This window comes from Macaca thibetana, chromosome 14 (genome assembly GCF_024542745.1).
Source record: "Macaca thibetana thibetana isolate TM-01 chromosome 14, ASM2454274v1, whole genome shotgun sequence".
Taxonomy (NCBI): Eukaryota; Metazoa; Chordata; class Mammalia; order Primates; family Cercopithecidae; genus Macaca; species Macaca thibetana.
The window spans coordinates 104,233,439-104,256,818 of record NC_065591.1 but is presented as its reverse complement, the minus strand read 5'-3'; the positions used below and the strand labels follow the sequence as shown (position 1 = coordinate 104,256,818).

General features: G+C 40.6%; 1 protein-coding gene across 29 annotated transcripts in view; it reads left to right on the top strand.

Moving 5' to 3' along the window:
- The window catches only part of TIMM8B (translocase of inner mitochondrial membrane 8 homolog B), a 1,180,384-nt gene that overhangs the window by 829,698 nt on the left and 327,306 nt on the right, over positions 1-23,380 (top strand). For 2 of the 29 annotated variants that reach the window (XM_050757816.1, XM_050757799.1), the window contains exon 1: positions 10,589-10,592. The exons of the other annotated variants lie outside the window; for them this stretch is intronic. The gene's annotated coding sequence lies outside the window, so the exon portion shown is untranslated. Of the gene's footprint in view, positions 1-10,588; positions 10,593-23,380 lie in introns of those variants that run through there. 29 annotated transcript variants of the gene reach the window in all.

Genomic DNA, 23,380 nt, shown 5'->3' with positions numbered 1-23,380 from the left:
AAGTATAATAATAATAAATAAATTCAAAAAAAAAAAAAAAGAAATAGCAATGCAAAGTATTCTGTCCACTGGCTGGCAAATTTAAAAATAGCTGGCTATCACGATTATCTGCTCCTTCATATTTTTTATCTCATTAGCTTACTGTTCTGCATTCTAGGTGAATCCCTCAGTATAATCTTTTGATTCACTAATTCTCTCTTCAACTTATTCAAAACATTTTTTCTTCATGGGCTTTCTACTTAATTCTTTTTTAGGGTGGTTTGTATTTCATTTCTGCCTTTTTGTTTCAAATATCCTTGTACTTTTAACGGTGAGTATATCATTCTTTATTTCTTTAAAGATCATAAATAGACTTATTTTGAAATCATTTTCACATTGCTCTATTAGTCTCATTTTATCTAAAGTGATCTCACTGACCATGTGTTTCTGTTGTTGGTTGTGTCTCCATATCGCTCTCCCTTGTGTGTTTTAGAATTTTTGTTTGCAGGCTCATTTTCAGAGGAAGCTTTTTCTTTCTTTCCCTCATACTCACTTGGTCACTCTTATTCTTGCTCTATAACTTCCTCCCACTCTTGAAATATTTCAATTGCCCTCCAGCCAGGTCTAGGGCCCCTACAACAGAATCCATCATCTATCGATCATTCTTGACCTGCCATGTTACTGGAATCACAGGTCCTGGCACTGCCGTAGTACGTGGCTTTGTTCAGAGTTTAGCTGCAAGACTGTATCTGCTTCCTTCAACTTCACTTGGCTTGCAACTCACTGTGAGGCCCTGGGGTGATGGTACAGCATACAGACTGGGGAGCCATACACCTCGGTGTTAACCTTTGCTCTGTACTTACTCGCTGTCTGGTTTAAGGCAAGAAACATAACAATCTTTCTTTGTCTTATCTCTAAAATGATGATAATAATTGAATCTACCTCATAGCATTGTGAGAATTAAACACATCAATCCAAACAAGAAGCTTAGAATAGTGCATGACGCATAGCAAGTGCTCAATATGTATTAGATCTAATTCCAACAAGCTGGCCTTGGCAACAGCTCCTTTTGGCCCCTTTCCCAGACAGGAAAACCCTACCCTAGCCCCTTCCTATAAGCAGCAAACCAAACTCTAGTCCACTCTCTTTTGTGGGAGTATTGTATCTCCCTTTACCCACCAAGAAATGAACTCCTGGCTGCCTAAACCTGCTACTAGTCCTAGAGCCCAGTGGACCTGCAGCAGCAGCCATGTGACTGTTTTGTGTGTGTTTCTGTACCATTTCTAGCCACAGAAGTTATACCTTGTTTTTGAGCATGGCTACACCTTCTACATTGTCTCTTTTCTACTTGTATCTATCACCTTAGAATGGAAAGGAGTTTGTGGCTAGCCTCCTGCAATGGATTTGCAGGGCCATTTTGGCTCTTCTGCAGACTTTGATGCTGGCCCCACTGAGCCGCGCTGCCCGACCCAGCACCGTATCACTCCCTCTGATGACATAGGAGCAGATCTTCCAGAGGAGGCGAATCAAGGTTTTTCTCCTCTAATTAGGGACTTTTTAAAACTGACAGGTTTGACTCTGGTCGATGATAGCTGATCCAACACAAGCTCAGCTAATTAGACACATTTCATCCTGAAGGAAAAGGTTGTTTCTGACTCCATTCCCTGCCTTCCCACCCCACTTCTGTCAGGGTCCTATCTGAGTCCCTTCAGAGAAGCTGGAGCCAGCATGATGTAGTGTTCAGGGGCTTCCCAAACTGACTGACCATCAGCCATCTCCATTTCTAAAAAATATAACACCCCAAGCACTCTCCCCCTAAGTCATGAATCAGTAGGCCTGGAATGGGACCTGAATTTTTCTTTAAGTTCAAAATCTAAATGGCCCACTACCTACCAATTAGAATGGCTAAAATCAATAAGACTTACCATACCAAGTGTTGTGGGGATGTAGAGCAACTGGAACCAGCACACATTGCTGACGGGAAAGTAAAAGTTAAACATACAGCTACTATATGACCCACCCATGTCACATCCAGGTATTTACACAAGAGAAATGAAAATAAAGTACAAAAAGTTATACGTGAATGTTCATGGCAGCTTTACTTGTAGTGGTCCAAAACTGCAAACAACCCAAATGTCCAACAACAGGTGAATGATTAAATGAATTGAGACAGAGCCATACAATGGACTCAATACAACTCAGCAATAAGAAAGAATGAACATGCAATGGCCTGGATGAATCTCAAAATAATTATATTGACTGAAAGAAGCCAGGCTCCTCCCGACAAACAACTATATACATAGTATCTCATTTATATGAAAGTTGAGAAAATGAAAACTTAATCAATAGTGACAAAAAGCAGATCATTTGTTGCCTGGGGAGAGAGTGGGGCATTACGGAGTGGCAGGGGGAAGAGATTACAAAGGGGAGCAGTGAAACTTTGGCAGGTGACAGGTGAGTTCATTATCTTGATGGTGGTGACAGTTTCACAGGTATATACATATGTCAAAACTTATCAAATTGCACATATTTTAAATATGTGCAGTTTATTATATGTCAATTTTTAAAGATGTAAATGGCCTGCCAGGGAGACGTTGGTCTGATCTTAATAAGAAGCCATTGGACTGAAGTCTTCATCATGCATCACCTCATGCACCGCCCGCACCTCTCTCCAGGTGGTGCCAATCCCAATTGTGTGCTTTAAGCTCCACCCTGGCTGGCCTCAAGTGACCCTTGAATTAGCTATTTAGACAAAAATTTAAAACAAATACAGATTTAAAAAATAAATTTACACTATATATGTTTTTTGAGATAGGATCTTGCTCTGTGCCCAGGCTGGAGTGCAGTGGAACAATCATGGTTCACTGTAGCCTTGACCTCCTGGGCTCAAGCTATCCTCCTGCCCCAGCCTCCAGAGTAGCTGGGGCTACAGGCATGTGCCACCATGCCAGGTTAATTTTTATGTTTCTTTGGTAGAGACAGGGTCTTACTATGTTGCCCACGCTGCTCTTGAACTCCTGGGTTCAAGTGATCTGCCCATGTAGGCCTCTCAAAGCACTGGGATTATAGGCATGAGTCGCTGCACCTGGCCTGATTTTGGCTTTCTCTTTTAACTCCTTGACATAGGTAGCTGGTAACCAAGGACTTTGGAGAAAATAATCTCTTGCACCCACAGCACTCATTAACCACCTACAGGGAGAGCACAGGGCTAGGTGGACTGGAGTAGAGAGGCTAAGGGGAAGGAGACTAAGTGATAATAGCACAACTCTGCCCCCAGAGGTCATGTGTTATAATGGCTAGGAGCTTGGGCTCAACATTCCAACAGTTCTTTAATGGCACATTGAAGAACTGAATTTTTCACTTTTCAAATAGTTAGACTGTATCAAATGGACACACACATATTGGCCCCAAAACCTACATTAGTGAGATGTTCTAGAAGAGAATAAATAGAACAGTAGGCTGGGTGCAGTGGCTCACGCCCATAATCCCAACACATTGGGAGGCCAAGGTGGGAGGATTGCTTGATCCAAGGAGTTTGAGACCAGCCTGAGCAACATAGGGAAACCTCATCTCTACTAAAAATAAAAAAAGTTAGCCACATTCCTATAGTCCCAGTTACTATGGAGGCCGAGGTGGAAGGATCACTTGAGCCTGGAAGGCTGAGGCTGTGGTGAGCCATGATTGCACCACAGCACTCTAGCCCAGGTGACAGAGAGAGATCCTATCCCCAAAAAAAAAAAAAAAAAAAAGATTAAATGAAGCAATAATATCATCCTGCAGACTAAAGCCCACTGCCTGGCTAGGGCTGGGGGTATGAAGAGGCCCCTTCACAGGGAAACTGTAGTGGAAAGTACATGGAGGGCATTTGATGTGAGAGAGAAGAAGCTGCAGAAAGTAGGCCCGAGAGGAGCCTTGTGTGTTTACACAGGAGAGACACATGATTGGATAGATGTTTCTGAAAAATAAATGGAGAAGATGGATTGGATTGGGGTGAGACTGAATTCCAGCAGATGATTACGATGCTTTTGCAATCAGCCAAAACAGTTGATGAAGCACTGACCCTCAGGGAAGAAAAATTAATCATGTGAAAATGAAAAACAACTTAATGTGATTAGCTTTTCTGGATTCCTTTTAAGGGACAAATTGAAATTAAATTCATCAGATATTTTAGTTAAAAAAAAGTAACAAACTGTATTCAATAAATACAGAGATATTTTAAGTATACTTAAAACTGAAAATATGATCAATTCAGGAAGAAGGAGGAGGAAGTGGAGGAGGAATAAGACAGGCAATAGGAAACAGATAAAAGGGAAGTAAGTTGCTAAAAGAAGATCACAAAGAGGGAAAGTCAAATCAAAGAAACTTGGAATATTCCTAGGAGTAATAACGGAGTAAGGTATTGAAAGATTTTAAGCAGAGAAATGACATAGGCTGTGTTTTGGCTCCATTACTCTGTTGCTTATGCAGAAGATATATTTGAAGGAACAAGACTAGATGTATGGATAGCACCACACTAGCACCACAGGCAGATAAAAGAAGATGAGAACTTGAACCAAAACATTGAGGTTAAGAATGGAAGAAGGATGTAGGCTTGAACACTGTTTAGAAGATAAATTTGATAGGACTTGATGATACGTTGAGTAAGGAATACACTAACCTGTCAATCATAGTGCCTGCTATGCCAGCTTCCCCTATGAGCAATAAATGTCCAGTCTAGACCATTCAGAGGCAAACTGGAGTAGTCATATTTCATCTCATGTTAACCTCTCCTCCCGTTACAGGTGCTTGGAGTGGGATGGGAACCTGATGTAAGGGAAGCTTACAAGTACCCTGCAATGTGGCCTAGATCCCAGAGACCCAAAGCATTGAACATAGAGAAAACAGGCTATGAAGAGGAGGAGAAGAGGTCCAAATGAGATCAAGTTGAGGCTATGTGAAGGAGAAATTAGGGTTGGAATCATGAGAGGCCACATGAAGCCAAAGTTATGAAGATAATCTATGATGTAGAGAAAGATACAGGATGTGGGAAAAGAATAAGAAAATTAAATGTCAGGGATGAATATGGCAGAGATGTTGGAGTCACATCAATGGCCAAGAAGTTCCACAAACGGCAGGTCCTGAGGTTTCTTGGGTTCACTTGCACTTTTTATGAGGCCTGATTTACTGCCATTAGACCTGTCCTCCTTTCTGCCCAAATAGGCTCCTGTTACTTGGGCTAAATTGACCATGTCTCTGTTCCTGGGCAACCTAAAACTATAACTAGATCATGGAGGGTGAGAAGAAAGAGGATTCAATAATGGATGACTCCCAGGTTTCTAGCTTGGATGAACAGACAAATACTGGTGTCATCAATTGAAACAGAAAATCCAAGAGCAGCACCAAGGTTAGAAAGACGGATGACATGTATACCCTTGGGAATCTTGAATTTGAGATGACTGTAGGCCTCTCAGTTAGAGATGGCAAGCAGAGTTTGCTTTAGAGTTGAAATTTGGGCAAGAGGTCTGGAGATTGCCCAAAGGCAATGGATGGAGGATGGAGATTTCATTCACATCAGAATTTGGTTAGTAACTAAAATGGTGATCATGGATGGGGTCAACCACAAGTGTGCACAGTGAGAAATGCAAAGGTCTCAGGTTGAAACCCTAGGGGAACACCAATATTCCAGTGGCAGATGGAAAAGGAGAGTCCCAAATGAGTCACAGAAGTATTGGTTGGAGACGTAGAGGTGTACAGGGGGCACTGGGAAAACACAGCATGCAGAGGCCAAATAATCGATAGTTTCTGGGAATATACAATATGAAGTATCAAATGCAATAGGAAAGCTCATGAGACAAAAACTAAAGAGTCCCCTGGGTTTGGAAATCAAGAAACTGTAGCAAAAGCACTTTCAAATAAGAGGTAATGATGGAAGATTGCAGCAAGTTCAGGGCTTCCAAAATGTCACAGGAAGGGCTAATGATCAAAATAGTGGAACCAGTATCTTAAGAGACCTCCTCCTTTATAAACTCTAAACTAGAGGGGGAAATGTGTGTATGTTTCAAAAAACAAGATTGAATTTTTCTATGAAAATGGAGTTGAACTGCAGTAGACTAGAGTCATGAGGTCAACAGGGCAACAGGACCATAAATGTGACTGCTGAGATTTTAATCCTACAGAAGAATAGAAACCAAGCACACCTAAAAGGCAGCAGAGAACTAGAGTTTGGCTGTCTTCTTGCATAAAGCCAAGAACTAGAACTGAGTTCCTCACCTAATAGTGGAAGCTTGGATTGCAATTGAAATGAGTTACACTTTTCATGTAATGTACGTAATGAGGGGAAAAAAGTTTGAAAACTAAAAGGATAGAAACAGACAGGCCAACTATCAGTTAAACACAGCTGTTTAAATGTGTAAATAGATCTCTTCTGGCTCCCAGTACACCACTGAAATGAGAATAAAGAATTACAAGTGCTGTAAGCCCACATGGACAAAGAGAATGGAAGGTGAGCGATAACACTAGATGGTGGATGATGAGGAGAAGGGACGGCATTCACAGACCTGAGAAAGCTGAGTAGCAAGTGTGTGCCAATGCCAAACCACGGGACAGGACACTGGACGTCTCCATGCCCTACAGCACCATGAGCTACAGAGGGCAGGGGTGGATCTGGGGGATGGAAAAGATGGACTAAAAGTGAAAATGTAGATCCCGGAGTACCTCTTGCAAAGTTGAACAACAACCCTTTCTCAATCCAGCAGGAGATAGATGATTCATTTTGTGGTTAAACTAACCAAAAATCCTCCATATTCAGGGAGACCAGACCAACAAAAGAGTGGCAGACAGATGCCTAATGAAAATCAGGATTTGAGGAAAGTGAGACTCCCAGCCTGCTTTCATTTCTTAGCTCCAAGTTATAATCCTATGTGAATAGACTCCAGATTGGTAGATTATTCTCTGGAGAAGCTGAATGTCTCAAGAGAACAGACCTACAGATATGGATATTTGTGGGTTTCTAAATAAACTAGCAAGTTCCCTGCTCAACCACCTCACAGTGAAGCACCACCCATAATGGAGATCCAAGTACCTTGCTCTTAAATAGGAAGGGTCAACCAAGGACACCAAAACCTTTTAAGAAAATTCCCAGAATAAAAAAGGAAACCAAACCACCAGAAAAAGAAAATAGAGACAATCGAAAGAGGAGGAGAAAATTTTTTTAACTTTAGTATTCTCCGAGAATTAAGAGAAGATTATACTCATGACAGAAGAACAGACAAAAATAGGTTGTTATAAAAAGGAACATTCAGAGAATAATTAAAAGGTCTTGAAATTTTTAAAAACTGTAGTAACTGAAATAAGAGAAAGTCAATAGAAAGGGTGAAAGATAAAGTTGAGGGCATGTCACAGAAAACTGAACAAAAAGATAGAGAAATAAAAAATAGGAGAGAAGAGGTAAGATCAGTCTAGGAAGCTCAACAATGAAATAATCAGAAAGAAAGAACAGAAAGGCAGAGGGGAGAAAATGATTTTTAAAAATAACATTTTTAAATTTTGAAAAATGAAAGAAAGGAGTTTCCAGAATTAAATGTTGCAACCTGTGTCTAGCAAGGTTAAAAATTAAAAAAAAAAAAAAAACTATATCAACGCACATTCATTTTGAAATTTTAGAACACCAAGGCCTACATGAAAACCGTCGACGGTTGAAAAACCGTCAAAAGCCTACATGGAGGGAAAACAAAAATAGCTCACATATAACTTATCTACAATCAGTTCCACTGTCAGCTAGAACACCTCAGAACAATGTCTTCACAAGTCAGGGAGAAAATGATTTCAGTCTAGAACCTACACTCAGACAAATTATCAAGCAAGTGTGGAATAAAGAGTAGAATAAAGACAATTACAGAAAGCACAGTTTCAAAAAATTTACTTTCCATGCACCCTTTCTTGGGAAGTAACCAGAGAAAGTATCCATCAAAAAGAGGAAGCAAACCAAAAAAGGGAAATCCACAAGATCAAAGAAACAGAGGATCCTACACAGGAGGGAGTCAAAGGGAAGGAGTAGCTGGAGAGCAACTAGTACAAAAGGGAGCAGGAGAAGGCACAGTCCTGGGAAAGGGGGAACAAACAGGGGGAGATTCCCTGATGTGCTTGACTACCTGCAATGGATTTTGCAATTTTTAAGAGCGCTTAGCTAGAATTAGTAATATGTAACATAGACAACTAAGTAAACAAAAATACGATTATATATGTCTCAACATGAATTATATCTTCAAAAATAAAATATGGTTTAAAAGCCAGCCCTGGAATTATATGTAGGACACGATACCTTTTGTGTAAGTTGTAAAACACAAAAATCCTACCTATTATTTATTAATATGTTGTAAATGAAGAGAAAAGTGTTAAAATGAACTAAAAGGATAAAAAAAAAGTTTCATCATTTTATGTGCCTGGGAATAAGAAATAAGGAAAAAAGGACTGGGATCAAGAACAGAGAATTCCTACTTGATCTGTCTCAGTAATTATGAGAAACAGTATAGCGTAGTGGTTATTAGCTCAATTCTGCAGCCAGACTCCCTGGATTCTTATCCCTACACCGTTTACCAGTTGTATGACCTTGTGATGACAGTGGTTGCTGCCATCATGCTAGCTGCAGCAGGGAGGGGCAGCTGGGGCTGCACACTCCATGGAGCTAGCGGGAGCCCTGTCCTCCTGCAAGGGGCTACAGCCACCCCAGCTGCAGCTGTGGATCCAGGCCTCCCTGTGTTCTTGAAGGGGGCCAGGAGCAGGCAGGATCTGTCTGCCTGGGTGCAGCTGCAACTGCCTGACCTGCTGCTGCAGACCTGGGACTCCCACTTCATGAGGGAGTGGGCAGGAACTGGGGACAAGCAGGAACCCTGTTCCTGCCGACTTGGTGGGGCAGGAGCTTCCTGGGTGCAACTGCAGCTTCCTTCCCAGGTGCAGGACCCAGGTGTCTCTGCAGCCTGCATCCTTGGGGGTGGGGGAGGCCCCCTGCCTGTCCCTGCAGGCTCAGGGGTGTCTGCTACCACTGCCTGGCGTCTCTATTCTAGACACAGTCGGAGGTGGAAGGGGGTGGGTCCCCAGTCAGGCCCCCACCTTCAGACCAGGGAGGCCCTGAAGGCTGGGGGCCAGGCTGCCAGTCCCTCCAACTGGAATGGGGACTTGTGGTGCCTTTTCCAGACCTGTCATGGCCACCCATGGACCAATCGGCAGGCACTTGCTCCCCTCTGACATCCATAAAAGCCCTGGGCTCAGCCAGAGAAAGGCCGACGATGACCAGAGGATGGAGAAGACAGAAAGACCACCTGATGATCAGCTGCAGAGAGGACCCTTTCTGCTGTGAGTAACCTCTCTGCTGATAGCTGGAGATGATGGGACAACCAGTTGCAGAGAGGAGCTACCCTCTCTGCTGAGAGTTGCAGACTTGTGGCAGAGAGAAGCCACCCTCTCCAGGGGCCTCCTCTCCACAGGGAGCTGACATCAGGAAGACCAGTAGCAGAGAGGAGCTACCTTCTCCAGGGCTTCCTCTCTGCTCATAACTAACACTCGATGGATGACCTGCCTACAGAGGAGGTACCCACTGCAGGTCTCCTCTGAGCTATTCTAACACTCAGTAAAGCTCATCTTCATCTTGTTCACCCTTCACTTGTCTGCATACCTCATTCTTCTTAGATGCAGGAAAAGAACTCGGGCAAAGGACCACACAGAGGTTTCTGACCAGAAAACTGAGACCCCAGAGATCCCATACACTTGCGCATACTACTTAACCACTGTATTATTCATTTGCCTCATTTGTACAACCGTATCATTCCTTACACTGAAATCATAGGTTTTTGGGAAGATTAAGTAAGCCCATATACGTAAAACATTTAAAATAATGCCTGATACATAGAAAATCTAATTATTATATATTTAATATCATTGTTATTTTAAAATGATTTGAAATAAATTAGCAGTACTCAATTATAGTATATATAGGGATTTGCAATATTGGTTTCTATATTTCTGGGTTTTTATATTTACTAAAAAAAATTGTTTAAGACTTGAAAACAACACTGAGATACCACTATACACCTATTAGAATAGCCAAAATCGAGAACACTGACAATACTAAATGCCAGTGAGGATGTGGAGCAACAGGAATTCTCATTCATTGCTGGTAGGTATCCAAAATGGTACAGCCACTTTGGAAGACAGTTTGACAGTTTCTTAGAAAACTAAGCTTACTCTTAGCATACAATCCAGCAATAATAATCCTGGGTATTTACCCTGAGAAGTTGAAAACGTATATCTATACAAAAACCTATACATGGATGTTAATAGCAGCTTTATTCATGATTGCCAAAATTTGGAGTCAACCAAGATGTCCTTCAGTAGATAAATAGGTAAACTGTGGCACATCCAAACAATGGAATATTATTCAGTGCTAAAAAGAAACAAATTATCCATTCCTTATCTATTTTTTCCATGAAAACACATGGAAGAAACTTAAATGCATATTACTAAATGAAAGAAGCCAATCTGAAAAGGCTACATATTGTATGATTCCAACTATATCACATTCTGGAAAGGCAAAACTATGGAGACAATAAAAAGATCAGTAATTGCCAAGGGTTGGGGGGAAGGAGAAATGAATAGGCAGAGCAAGTATTTTTAAGACAGAGGAAATACTTCATATAGTACTATAATGATACATGTCATTGTACATTTGCCAAAACCCATAGCATGTACAACACCAAGAGTGAGTCCTAATATAAGTTATGGATTTTGGGTGATAATGATGTGTCAGTGTAGGTTCATAAACTGTAACAAATGTACCCCTCTGGTGGGAATGCCGATAATAGGGGGAGGCTATGCATGTGTTGCAGGGGTAGGGGGCATTGGAGAAATCTCTCTACCTTCCTCTCATATTTGCTGTGAACCTTGAACTTCTCTAAATAATAAAGTTTATTTTTTAAAAAAGCTGAGTAAAATTTAGTTTAAAAAAGAAAACATAAATATTTTACCCTCAAAATGGAAATAAAATATTGTTCTAAAAGTTTAGATGAGAACTTCCACTTCCATTTAAGATGTAATAACTGAGTCTAGAGTCATCCTTAAACAACTAGAAAATTGGACAAAGTACATGAAACAATGGTTTGCAGACATTTGACAATATGCAGCACAGGGCAGTGATCTTTGAGAAAAGAAAAACAAATGAAATGAGTCCTATAATTATCTCATATCATTGCTTTGTGGAAGTTTCCAGGCCACAGAGCAGAGAGGGAAACCTAAACAGAGCCCAACATTCTCTCTGAATTGAGGAGAGGAAGACTGGAGTTCAGGGAGGTAAAGGTAGCTAGAATATATATGAAAGAACACTAGAAAGAGGACAACTACACAGAGAGAGAGCACCAGGGATCTACACGTGGGAGTCCTCAAATATTTAGCTGAATAGGGATATGCACATACATGGTCTGAAACTCTACGTGTAAAGCAGTTGGCCAAACAATTTCTGGAGCTCACAATGAATTTTAACTAGTTCACATTCTCACCTGCCAGAGTGGAGAAATACATGATGCCTCATAATACATGGAGCATCAGAGAGAGTGTACAACAGGGAATTCAAAGGTAGCCTTTGTAGTTGGGCTAATTCTAAACTAAAGACTACTCTGAACTCACACTAATAAAGCTTAAAAGTAAGCTTCAAAGTAATTGAACCCCAAGTAACCTAACTATATGACAGAAGAAAAAGTCCAACACTTTCTAAAACATAAAAGGAGGCCTGAATTGAACCTCTAGTGATTTAAAAAATCAGTAGCTGAAATAAAAAATTCACTGAATCAGACTAACGGCAGATTAGATAATACAGGAAAAACAGCCAAAATGAAGCATGTAAGGGAAAAGGGAAAAAGAACAGAGCAAGTAGCCAATGGAAAAATATCAAGCAGACTAAAATTTGTGTAATTTAAGTCTGAGAAAGAAAGAAGAAGGAAAGAACTCCTCCCTCAAAAAAAACCACTTGAGAAAATAATAGCCAAAATATTTCTACAATTGATGAGAATAATAAATCTACACATTCAAGAAGTTTTTAAAAGCCCAAGAAGAATAAATATGCCAAGAACCACACCAATGAACAGCATAATCAAACATCTGAGAGCCAAGGATAAGGAGAAAAGCTTAAAAGTGGCCAGGGAGGCAGGAGGAGATGTCACATACAGAGAAAGAAAAATGGAAAAAAAAGATTCCTCATTAAAACCACCCAAGCCCTAAGAAAAGTGAATAATAGTTTTTAAACATAAAAAGAAAAAAACTATCAATCTACATTTTTATACCGAGCAACAATATCAAAAATGAAGGCAAATAAAGACTTTTTCAGAGAAACAAAAAGCTGAGAGACTTTCACTACAAGAAATTTTAGAGGTACATCTTCAGACAGGAGGACAACGACATCAGATGGAAATTTGATCTACACAAAGGAACAAAGAATGCCAGATACAGTAAATCTGACTTTTTTCTTTTTATTTCCTAATCCCCTTAAAGGATAACTGACTGCTTAAAGAAAAACATTAACAATGTATTATGATGTTCCTAACATATGTAAAAGAAAAACAAATGACAACAATTTAAAAGGGGACTAAACATGAAAAGACACTCAACATCATTCCGTATTAAAGAAATGCAAATCAAAACCACAATGAGATACCACTTCAACACATTATGATGGTTGTTAAAAACAAACAAACAAACAAACCAAAAACAGAAAATAACAGGAGTCAGCAAGCAAGCATATGAAGAAATTGGAACATTTATGCACTATTAGTGGGAATGCAAGCACTATGGTACGGACACTATGGAAAACAGTTTGGTAGTTCCTCATAAAGTTAGACATAGAATTGTTATATGATCTAGCATTTCACTCCCAGGCATATGCCCTAAAGAATTAAAATCAGGACTCAAACAGATACTTGTATACCAATGTTCATAGCAGCACTATTCACAATAATCAAAAGATGTGAACAACCCAAATGTCTATCAAGAGATGAATGGATAAACAAAAGCAGTATATTCACACAATGGAATAATACTGTAACCTTAAAAAAAAAAAGTGAAATTCTAATACATGCTACAGCATACGTAAACCTTGAAAATATTATACTAAGTGAAATAAGCCAGACCCAAAAGGACAGAAGAAGTATGATTTCACTTATATTAGATACATAGAATAGGCAAATTTATAGAGACAGAAGGTAGAATAGTAGTTACCAAGGTCTAGGGAGAATAATGAAGATGGCTTTATTGTTGAATAGATACAGAGTTTCTGCTTGGGATGAATAAAAGCATTCTGGAACTAGATAGTGGTGCTGGTTGCATAGCATTGGAAACGTACTTAATGCCAGTGAATTGTACTCTTAAAATAGTGGAAAGGGAACAATAAGACAGAAGATCAATAAGGAAATAGAGGACTTGAACAACACTATAGATCAGGTGGGCCTAACAAACATATACAGAACAATCCACCCACCAATAGCAGAATACACACTTTTCTCAAGAGCACATGGATCATTTCCCAGGATAGACCATATGTTAGGCCACAAAACAAACTTTAATAAATTTTAAAATATTGAGGTCATACAAAGTATCTTTTCTGACCAAAATTGAATAACATCAATAGCAGAAGGAATACTGGAAAATGCACAAACATGTGGAAATTAAATAGCACACTCTTAAACAACAGTGGGTCAAAAAGGAAATCACAAAGAAAATTAGAAAATATCTTGAGGCAAATGAAACTGAAAACACAACATATGGAAATATGTAGGATGCAGCAAAATCAACGCTAAGGTTGAAAATTATAGCTGTAAAAGTGAATATTAAAAAAGAAAAAAGACCTCAAATCAACAACCTAACTTTACACATTAAGGAACTAGAAAAAGAGCAAACTCAATCCAAAGTTAGCAGAAGGAAGGAAATAATAAACATTAGGGCAGGTAGACAAAATAGAAAATAGAAAAACAATAGAGAAAATCAATGAAATCAAGAGCTGGTTCTTTGGAAAGATTTTTTTAAATTGGAAAGACTTTAGCTACATTGACCAAAAAAAAAGAAAGTGGACTCAAAACTAGAGGTTAAAGAAGGGACATTACAACCAATTTTAGCCAACTGCATACTAAAAATGGTTAAAGTAGTAAATTTTATGTTATATGTATTTTACCACAATTATAAGTAAGAAAAAGAAAAAGAACCCTAGAAAGATGGTCTGAGATCAAAGAAGGCAAAAAATGATAAATATGTGAATAAATATACATACTGTCTTTATAAAACATTGTTACAAGTTTATGAGGTTTTTCTAAGTTAGAATTAAAATTTTGATAAAATGGCATTCCCCAAAGTTAGAATTAAAATTTTGATAAAATGGCATCACCCAAATTTTATGAGGCAAAACATTCAGATGAAAGGAAACATGAACATGTGCAGTTGAGGGGGATTAGGAGTTTTGGTCTGTGGACATTGCTTTTGGTTGGCGTGTGGTATTTTTGTTGTTTGTTTTGATTTTGTTTGCTTGCTTTTTGTTTATAGGAGAGTGGAGGTTTTGATATGCTTACAGGCTAAGGAGAAATAACAGTAGAAAGAAAGAGATTGGAAATACGGGAAAGACAAAGAATACAGAAGAAAAACTTCTGAGTACACTATTCAGGAAGAAATTATAATCTAGACTCCTGAAAGGAAACATTTAAGATGCACAGGACCTTCCTTTCTCTCAAACCAAACCCATTGTCAGCAAGGACACAGTTCCATATGGAGGAAAAATCTGAGGCATTGCCCATGTGCTCCTTAACATTATCTCTGCCTACTGCTTTTCAACATCCAAAAAAGCAGTTTCTCTCATAGAACTCCTGGCACTGATTTAGTACCCCTTTATCTGGGTAATTTCAATGGTATGAACTGAGAACGATCAAGACCAATTTATGCCTTCATAGCCCACACTCCCACTCCTGGAAATGAACACACTTCCACCACCATGGCTTGGATATTTATAATTTCTGTAAGCTTATGTCAATCAATTGACTCATATCAGAACAAGTCATATTATTTATCTCATTTGCGCATTTACCATGGACATATGGTCTTTTATAACTTGTAATTGATCATAGTCATTATTTACTTTTTTAAGCTCATCTTGTTATAGCTTAGCTCATCTTGAGTTCTTGTTATAGCTTAGCTCATCTTGAGTTCTTATAACACAGAATCAGACTTTCTGCAAGGAACATTTTTTTGGAAAATGGTAGCAGAGGCCTGAGTATGTTTGCTAAAGATGTATGTATTGTTATTTAACATGATCTTATGAGGTAGTTTAGTGACAGCAGTAAAGAAATTGTCTCTTTTATTCAGTGAGGGTTCGTGTCAACATTTCCAATTTACCTCTATTTCTACTAATTATGTTTATCTTGCTCTAAATTTGATGTACCATGCTATATATTCTCATATCAAATCATTTGTCTGATTTACACTCTTGCCCTCATATTTTAAAGTTTGTTTACCTTTTCTCTTTTGACCTTGGCTCTAATATTTGAATTGGCTCCAAAGTGTACAGGTCTGCATGCAGCTCCTCCATACTACTCAAGTACTGACTATTTAAAAGGAAAAAGCATTATCAACCTCTCTCCAGAGAACCACCAGAAAGATACACAGGCTTAAGATAACTGGCATCTCAGAAGGAATCTCAGGCAGTAAGTAACTATTGTAGCAACAAATACAATACAGAAAATACAAGCTTCACAGGTTTTGTATAAAAATGTCCTCTAACTCTTCATTTTCATGATCACCAGAGTCATTATTTCATTTGTATCATAGGTAGTTTTAGTTTTGAACTATTATTTCCTTTGGGTAAATAGGTATTCATTTATCCAAATGAATTCCAACTTTAAAATATCCAATGAAGAATATCAAAAAATGGTCTGTCTGAGCCAGTGTGACAGGCACACCAGTCTCCATCCCACAGCAGATCCCAAGGTGCCCAGTCCTAGCTTCAGCTTCTCCTGTTGCAGTCAAGAAATTACCCCACTTGTGAGTGACCTGCTGGGTGACACATGCCCATATGAGCCAAGAAGATGAGCCCACCAGCCTTCTTCCCACAGCAGATCCCGAAGGTCTGCAGGTTGCAAACACCGTGAAAAAAGCATAGTATCTGGGCTGTATAGTACAGTCCCTCACAGCTTCCCTTGGCTAGAGGAGGGAGGTCCCAGCCCCTTGCACTTCCCAGGTGAGGTGACTTCCCATCCTGCTTCTGCTTGCCCTCTGTGGGCTGCACCCATTGTCTAACCAGTCCCAATAAGATGAACCAGGTACTCAGTTGGAAATGCAGAAATCACCCACCTTCTGCACTGGTCTCACTGGGAGCTGCAGCCTGGAGCTGTTCCTACTCAGCCATCTTCTATTATTTCTTTTAAAAGATCAATATCAGAAATACTCCTAATTATTAAAAAATAAAAATAAAATCACAGGAACCCCAAAAATATGTACAATTATGATATATTAGTAACAAAAGAGTATCAGAAAATCCAATTAAAATAAAATCAAGAATTCTAAGTGACTTTGTCTTTTTCCAAAGGTTCAAGTGGAACAAAGTCTGTAAGGCTCTTAAAATGTATGTAATATTGACTGGGCTCCTCAAGAACAACCTCAAACCATAAAAGACATTTAAGGTAGAACATATTTCAGTTTCAGCATTATATTCACATTACATATTCTCAACACTCAACGTCAATTCCAGTAACAATCAAAATAAGGTTTAGTCATTTGTCTTTACAGCAAGAAACCTGATTCCTTACAACAACGAAAAAGTACCATGAGTGTAGTTTACATTTTGTCATGACTGTCCAAACACAAGAGAAAGGAAATTTAGTCACTTTCTTCATGGCAACTTCATGTACACAAAGTACAATATTGTTTCAAGTTCAAACAAGTTGATCAGGTACTAAATTACCTGCTTAGACTTGGATGAGACTGACTCTACTTTTTTTTTTTCTTTTGAGATGGAGTTTCACTCTGTCACCCAGGCTGGAGTGCAGTGGCACGATCTCAGCTCATTACAACCTCTGCTTCCCGAGTTCAAGTAATTTTTCTGCCTCAGCCTCCTGAGTTGCTGGGATTACAGACACCCGCCACCACACTTGGCTAATTTTTTTATATTTTTAGTAGAGACAGGGTTTCACCATGTTGGCCAGGCTGGTGTTGAACTCCTGACCGCAAGTAATCTGCCCGCTCAGCTTCCCAAAGTACTGGGACTACAGGCCCACTATTTATTTTTTAGGAAAATTTCTACCCATGTGATCCCTAGAAACTTAATTATTTAGGATAAACTGTCTGCCTAAAGGCCAACAATAGAGTTTCCCATTTTGCACAACCAAGTTAGATCTAGGTAAAGAGATTTTCTTGGTTATTTGTTTTATGCATTTAAGCAAGGGAGACACTAGTATGCATCACTTCCACAAGGAGCCACCAGCACCTCCGAGAGGAGGCCCGATGACCTAAACTGATTTCAGATACCTTTGGAAAGACTCAGTCAGCCTCCTTGGTGGGGCTCAACATCCTGAACAGCCCTTCATCTAAACCAACAATGTCCTTTTTCGCACTTCTCTTTCAGAAGAATGTGGCTTCCTCACCATGCCCCATCTGATTCCCCCATCATCTATCCTTGGCCACTTTCAGTTCAGCGAGGCCCAGCTAAGGCATGGGATGAATGTGCTAGGCCTGACAGAAAGTTCCAGAGAGAGCACAGCCAGCCTTAGTAAGTGCAAAGTTGCAGAAGCCATGGCCTCAGACCAAGACTCTAAAGTGACCCAAATAAAGGGAAAGAGGGTATGACCTTCCCAAGACCTCTAATCCTGGAGATAAACTTTTCAATCCTAATTGTCCAAGCCTGTGGCCAGGTCCTCCTGTTTTTCTTTGTCAACTACCTTTCAGAACAGTCATGTTAATTACTAAACCAAATAATGGCCAAATTTAGTTACTTAACACTTGAGTTGAACTATCTTGAGACTATTTCAATTTGGTATTTATAATATTCTTCTTAAAAGTCACCTTTCTTATATAAAATTATTTCTGGGACTTTATCCTCTGCAAGACAGTTTTTAAAACTCATTTGGCTTGAACAAAACAGAGAAAGCCAAGGTGATAGCTCTCAAAAGACTTTTCCGTAAAAACAAAGATTAACTCACAGACATGAAAGTAATAACGTAACACTAGATCTTCAAATTTCCCTTTGAAATCAGTCTCCCTATCTTAAGCCTGCTCCTACAGCTCTCATGCAATAGCCTTGACTAAAACACTCTCAAGACCCCGTTTTTCACCATTCCTTTCCTGACACTCCTTCCAAAATTAACCCCATGGGTGGGGATTTGGTGCCAATTGTACTTCTGGCACTAACTGCAGCTTTTTGATGATTGTAGATTAGCAAGAAGAAAATACACACACACACACACACACACACACACACACGCAGGTCAGATTAAAGCATTAATATATTTAACTAAGGATACAGAATCTTATCAGAAGTAACCACACAGAGTAAGAGAAAATGCGGCAAATCTCAACCTGGTTGTCTTTGCCCTCCACATCCTTTAATGGGCAGTGACGTGAAGCACACAAGGCATGCGGTCTTGTCAGATCTGAGAAGCTCCTTTCCTGCATGCTCCCAGCTACGACGATGTATTCTACAGTCTGTGCCTGTTATTAAGCTATTGTCTCTCAGTTTCCTATCTACCTTTTTATACTCTACTTTTCGATGGGAATGGTAGGTACCCTGCAAACCACATCTCTGCTTTGCCAGCCAGCGTCTTATTAGGCTCTGCCAATAGAGGGAAGCTAGGGAGACTCTGGGAGGTTAGAGGAAGAAGGCATGCTCCTTCCTGTCCACTTCCATTTCCTTTCAGTGTCACCCCCATAACAGTACCTCACACATGCAGCTGCAGCTGGTTCCAGTAGAAGTTAGTTCCATTTTCCAGCTTCTTTTCACACTCCCGGAATCAGCCTCATTGTAGCCCTCAGAGGTACTAGGACCATCCACGTAGAGCCCCTCCCTCAAAAGTCTGAGCCTCAGATCGATGAGGCTGACAATCCTCCTGTGAGCTTGTGGGGTATTAACACCAACTAGCTAGAGTCCCCCCTCCAAAGGTCTGAGTACCAACAATGCTGGATTCTCCTCAGAGCTCCTGGGTTCTGATAACCTCAATCTCTCCCCTGTGTTTCCCCAGCCCTAAGATGGTAGCTGCTTCATGCAGTTAGTGTCTCTATATTACCTCAGTATTATCTTGTTGCTTTTTCAATTCTCTAATACCTGTTGAATCAATTCCCTATAGCCAATTCTCCCTGTAGAAATAACTAGTTTAGTTTCTACTTTACCAATAAGACCTTGGTTGACACAAAAGTACACCTTTTTGCTGAGTCTAAAATTTACCACATATCATTCACTATTTCATAACGTTCAACTGGAGATCAGTGAAAGAGGAAAGGAGAAATTATTTCCAACCATCCCAAGCCAGGGATGCTAGACCTTGATCAGCTGGTAGGGAAATAATGACCACATATCTAAAGAAATACCACCAGATTGAAAAAGCCCAGCTGCCAAGGAACTCCTGATATTTTGGGAACTTTACACAATTATGAAAAATATCTAGCTTTGTACATTCCTTACAGGGATGCCTTCTTTGCCATCTTGTCCCCTATACATATGCATTTATTTCCCCCATCATCACCCACTTGCCAATCTCAGAACGAGGTAAATTTGTGAAGGCTGGAGTTACAGCCACCCAGTGGGTACATGCCTTCTGACTGAAATGAAATGAAATGCAGCATTTCTTTAAAAGCCAATTATTTCCAACCTGTTCCATTAGAGTCAAACACGCTAAATGAGCATGTAACATATTGACTTTCGTGCCCTGTGGCATCTGGGGCCATAAATGTATTGCTTATCATAATACTCATCTTCATAACTCTTGCAAATCAGGACCCCTCCCTGGAGAGCATATATGGCCCATTCATAACTCAGGATGGCAAGGAGACAGGCTGCCTGGTGTAATGGGAGCTGGTCTCTCCTGCCCTCTACACTTCTGCACACATGACTGGACCTGCTGCATGCACCCAACCTGACCATGAGTCAGGAAGCCTCTCCATCTGCATCTGAACAGATGGCAGATCATCCGATGCAGCCGGTGCCATTCTCCGCAAGAAGGAAATCGGACCCCCAACAGGATTTCCCCAGGCAGGGAGATAACAAGGGGAACCCTGGTGAAGCCTAGCGGAATAACTTGAGACTGAGAGACTGACCTGCATTTGAATCTTAGCACTGTCACTTACTCACTTGTCGTGAGACTTTGAGCAAGTTACTCAACCTCTGCCACGCTCAGTTTCCCTCCCTCGAAAAATGGAGCTGATAATGCCTACTTTATAGGGCTGTTGTGATGATTAAGTAATGAAATCTATACAAAGCTACTTATTCAGTACCTAACACATTGTAAACACTTGAGAAATAGTATCCATTTTTGTTATGGGTTTTTCTTTTTTTTTACAGATATTAACAATCTAGTGGAGTTCAATTGTTGCGGGACTATGTTTTCAATGCGTCACTTCACCATCTCTGCCGTGTGTATAATGTAAGCAAAAAAGCAGAAATGTGAACTTTATGAATGATTTAAAATGATCACTTACTATTCCCCTCTGAAAGATGCACACCCTCATACCCTTCTCTACGTTTTCTCAGCGCGTCACCATTCTCACATACTCTCCCCTCCTCGCTGCACAGCTCCTAAAAAGACGGTGGGGATGGGGTTCCTGAGCTCTTCTTCTAGCACTGTCTATTCCTGACAAGTTTCTTATATTTCCTGCTGACTATTGGGTGGATCCTAATGGGTGTGCTCCTGAGGGTCAACTAAGAGCAGAGACACCGTTTTCCAAGATCCAGCAGTGAAAACTATGGGCATCTAGCAGAGGTACATGCAATACTCTCATTGCACACCCTACACTTTTACGCAGGTGTAGCATTTGAGATTCACCAGGGAAGCTGCATAATTACTTAGAAAGAGTACCATCTGATTGTTCCTTTCTCTGCAAAGTGCAATCTCTCCTAATAACATCCCCCAACTGAATGCCTCCTAATTCTGTCGGAATGCATTTTAATTATCACTGCTTCTTATGTTGGTGAGCTGTTGCTGGAGTTTTTGATTTGTGATGGAAAATAGGGAAGCCATAAAATATTTTGGTGACAGCTCTCTGATTAGGCAGCATTGCAGCAAAACAAGTTGTCACAATAAAACTGATTAATCAAGTTGTCAGAGTAAAACAAATTAATGCCACAAAAACCTTTGCTAGAAATTACCTCCATTTCTTGGGGTATTTGACTGATGGATTCCTGCTATTAGCAGAAATTTCCATTTCATGAGCAAGTCTTCCAAGTCTGCACTTGGGATCTGAGTTGGGCCAGTCACCCTGTAGCAGGGAAGTAACTGAGAACCCAGAAATATATTTGCAGAGGACAGTCACTGACTTGATTTTTAGAGATGCTTTGTTCCTGCCTAACTACTTGGGAGACTATTAGTACCTGCAATATAATCTAGGAGCTATAAAGCTTTAATGAAAAATAAATACAAAAGCCATTACTAAAGTCCTATCAGAGGGTCTAGATTTAATTTATTAAGATGTTTAATCACAGTCCTCTGGCAGGAAAGGTACTCTGCAGTTCTTCCTGTACATTTCTGTCTCAAGGAAAGACCTTGATGGCAATCACAGGGCCTGTCTGTCAGAGTTTATTGCTACATAGATGGTGGTGTTTGGTTATACAGAGCCCCATCTCCTCACAACCAGGGCTTATTGGACCAGAGATGGACATGACCAGTTTTCCTGGTATAAAATGATGAGCTTAACTGATGACATTCCATCTTTCAAGATTTAACTAGAAAATATTGATAGAGAAGGAGCAAGATGGCCGAATAGGAACAGCTCCAGTCTCCAACTCCCAGCGCGAGCGACACAGAAGACCGGTGATTTCTGCATTTTCAACTGAGGTACTGGGTTCATCTCACTGGGGAGTGCCAGACGATCGGTGCTGGTCAGCTGCTGCAGCCCGACCAGCGAGAGCTGAAGCAGGGCGAGGCATTGCCTCACCTGGGAAGCGCAAGGGGGAAGGGAATCCCTTTTCCTAGCCAGGGGAACTGAGACACACAACACCTGGAAAATCGGGTAACTCCCACCCCAATACTGCGCTTTAAGCAAACAGGCACACCAGGAGATCATATCCCACACCTGGCCGGGAGGGTCCCACACCCACGGAGCCTCCCTCATTGCTAGCACAGCAGTCTGTGATCTACCGGCAAGGCAGCAGCGAGGCTGGGGGAGGGGCGCCCACCATTGCTGAGGCTTAAGTAGGTAAACAAAGCTACTGGGAAGCTCGAACTGGGTGGAGCTCACAGCAGCTCAAGGAAACCTGCCTGTCTCTGTAGACTCCACCTCTGGGGACAGGGCAATAACAAATGCAGCCGAAACCTCTGCAGACGCAAACGACTCTGTCTGACAGCTTTGAAGAGAGCAGTGGATCTCCCAACACGGAGGTTGAGATCTGAGAAGGGACAGACTCCCTGCTCAAGTGGGTCCCTGACCCCTGAGTAGCCTAACTGGGAGACATCCCCCACTAGGGGCAGTCTGACACCCCACACCTCACAGGGTGGAGTACACCCCTGAGAGGAAGCTTCCAAAGCAAGAATCAGACAGGTACACTCGCTGTTCAGAAATATTCTATCTTCTGCAGCCTCTGCTGCTGATACCCAGGCAAACAGCGTCTGGAGTGGACCTCAAGCAATATCCAACAGACCTACAGCTGAGGGTCCTGACTGTTAGAAGGAAAACTATCAAACAGGAAGGACACCTACACCAAAACCCCATCAGTACATCACCATCATCAAAGACCAGAGGCAGATAAAACCACAAAGATGGGGAAAAAGCAGGGCAGAAAAGCTGGAAATTCAAAAAATAAGAGCGCATCTCCCCCGGCAAAGGAGCGCAGCTCATCGCCAGCAACGGATCAAAGCTGGACGGAGAATGACTTTGACGAGATGAGAGAAGAAGGCTTCAGTCCATCAAATTTCTCAGAGCTAAAGGAGGAATTACGTACCCAGCGCAAAGAAACTAAAAATCTTGAAAAAAAAGTGGAAGAATTGATGGCTAGAGTAATTAATGCAGAGAAGGTCATAAACGAAATGAAAGAGATGAAAACCATGACACAAGAAATACGTGACAAATGCACAAGCTTCAGTAACCGACTCGATCAACTGGAAGAAAGAGTATCTGCGATTGAGGATCAAATGAATGAAATGAAGCGAGAAGAGAAACCAAAAGAAAAAAGAAGAAAAAGAAATGAACAAAGCCTGCAAGAAGTATG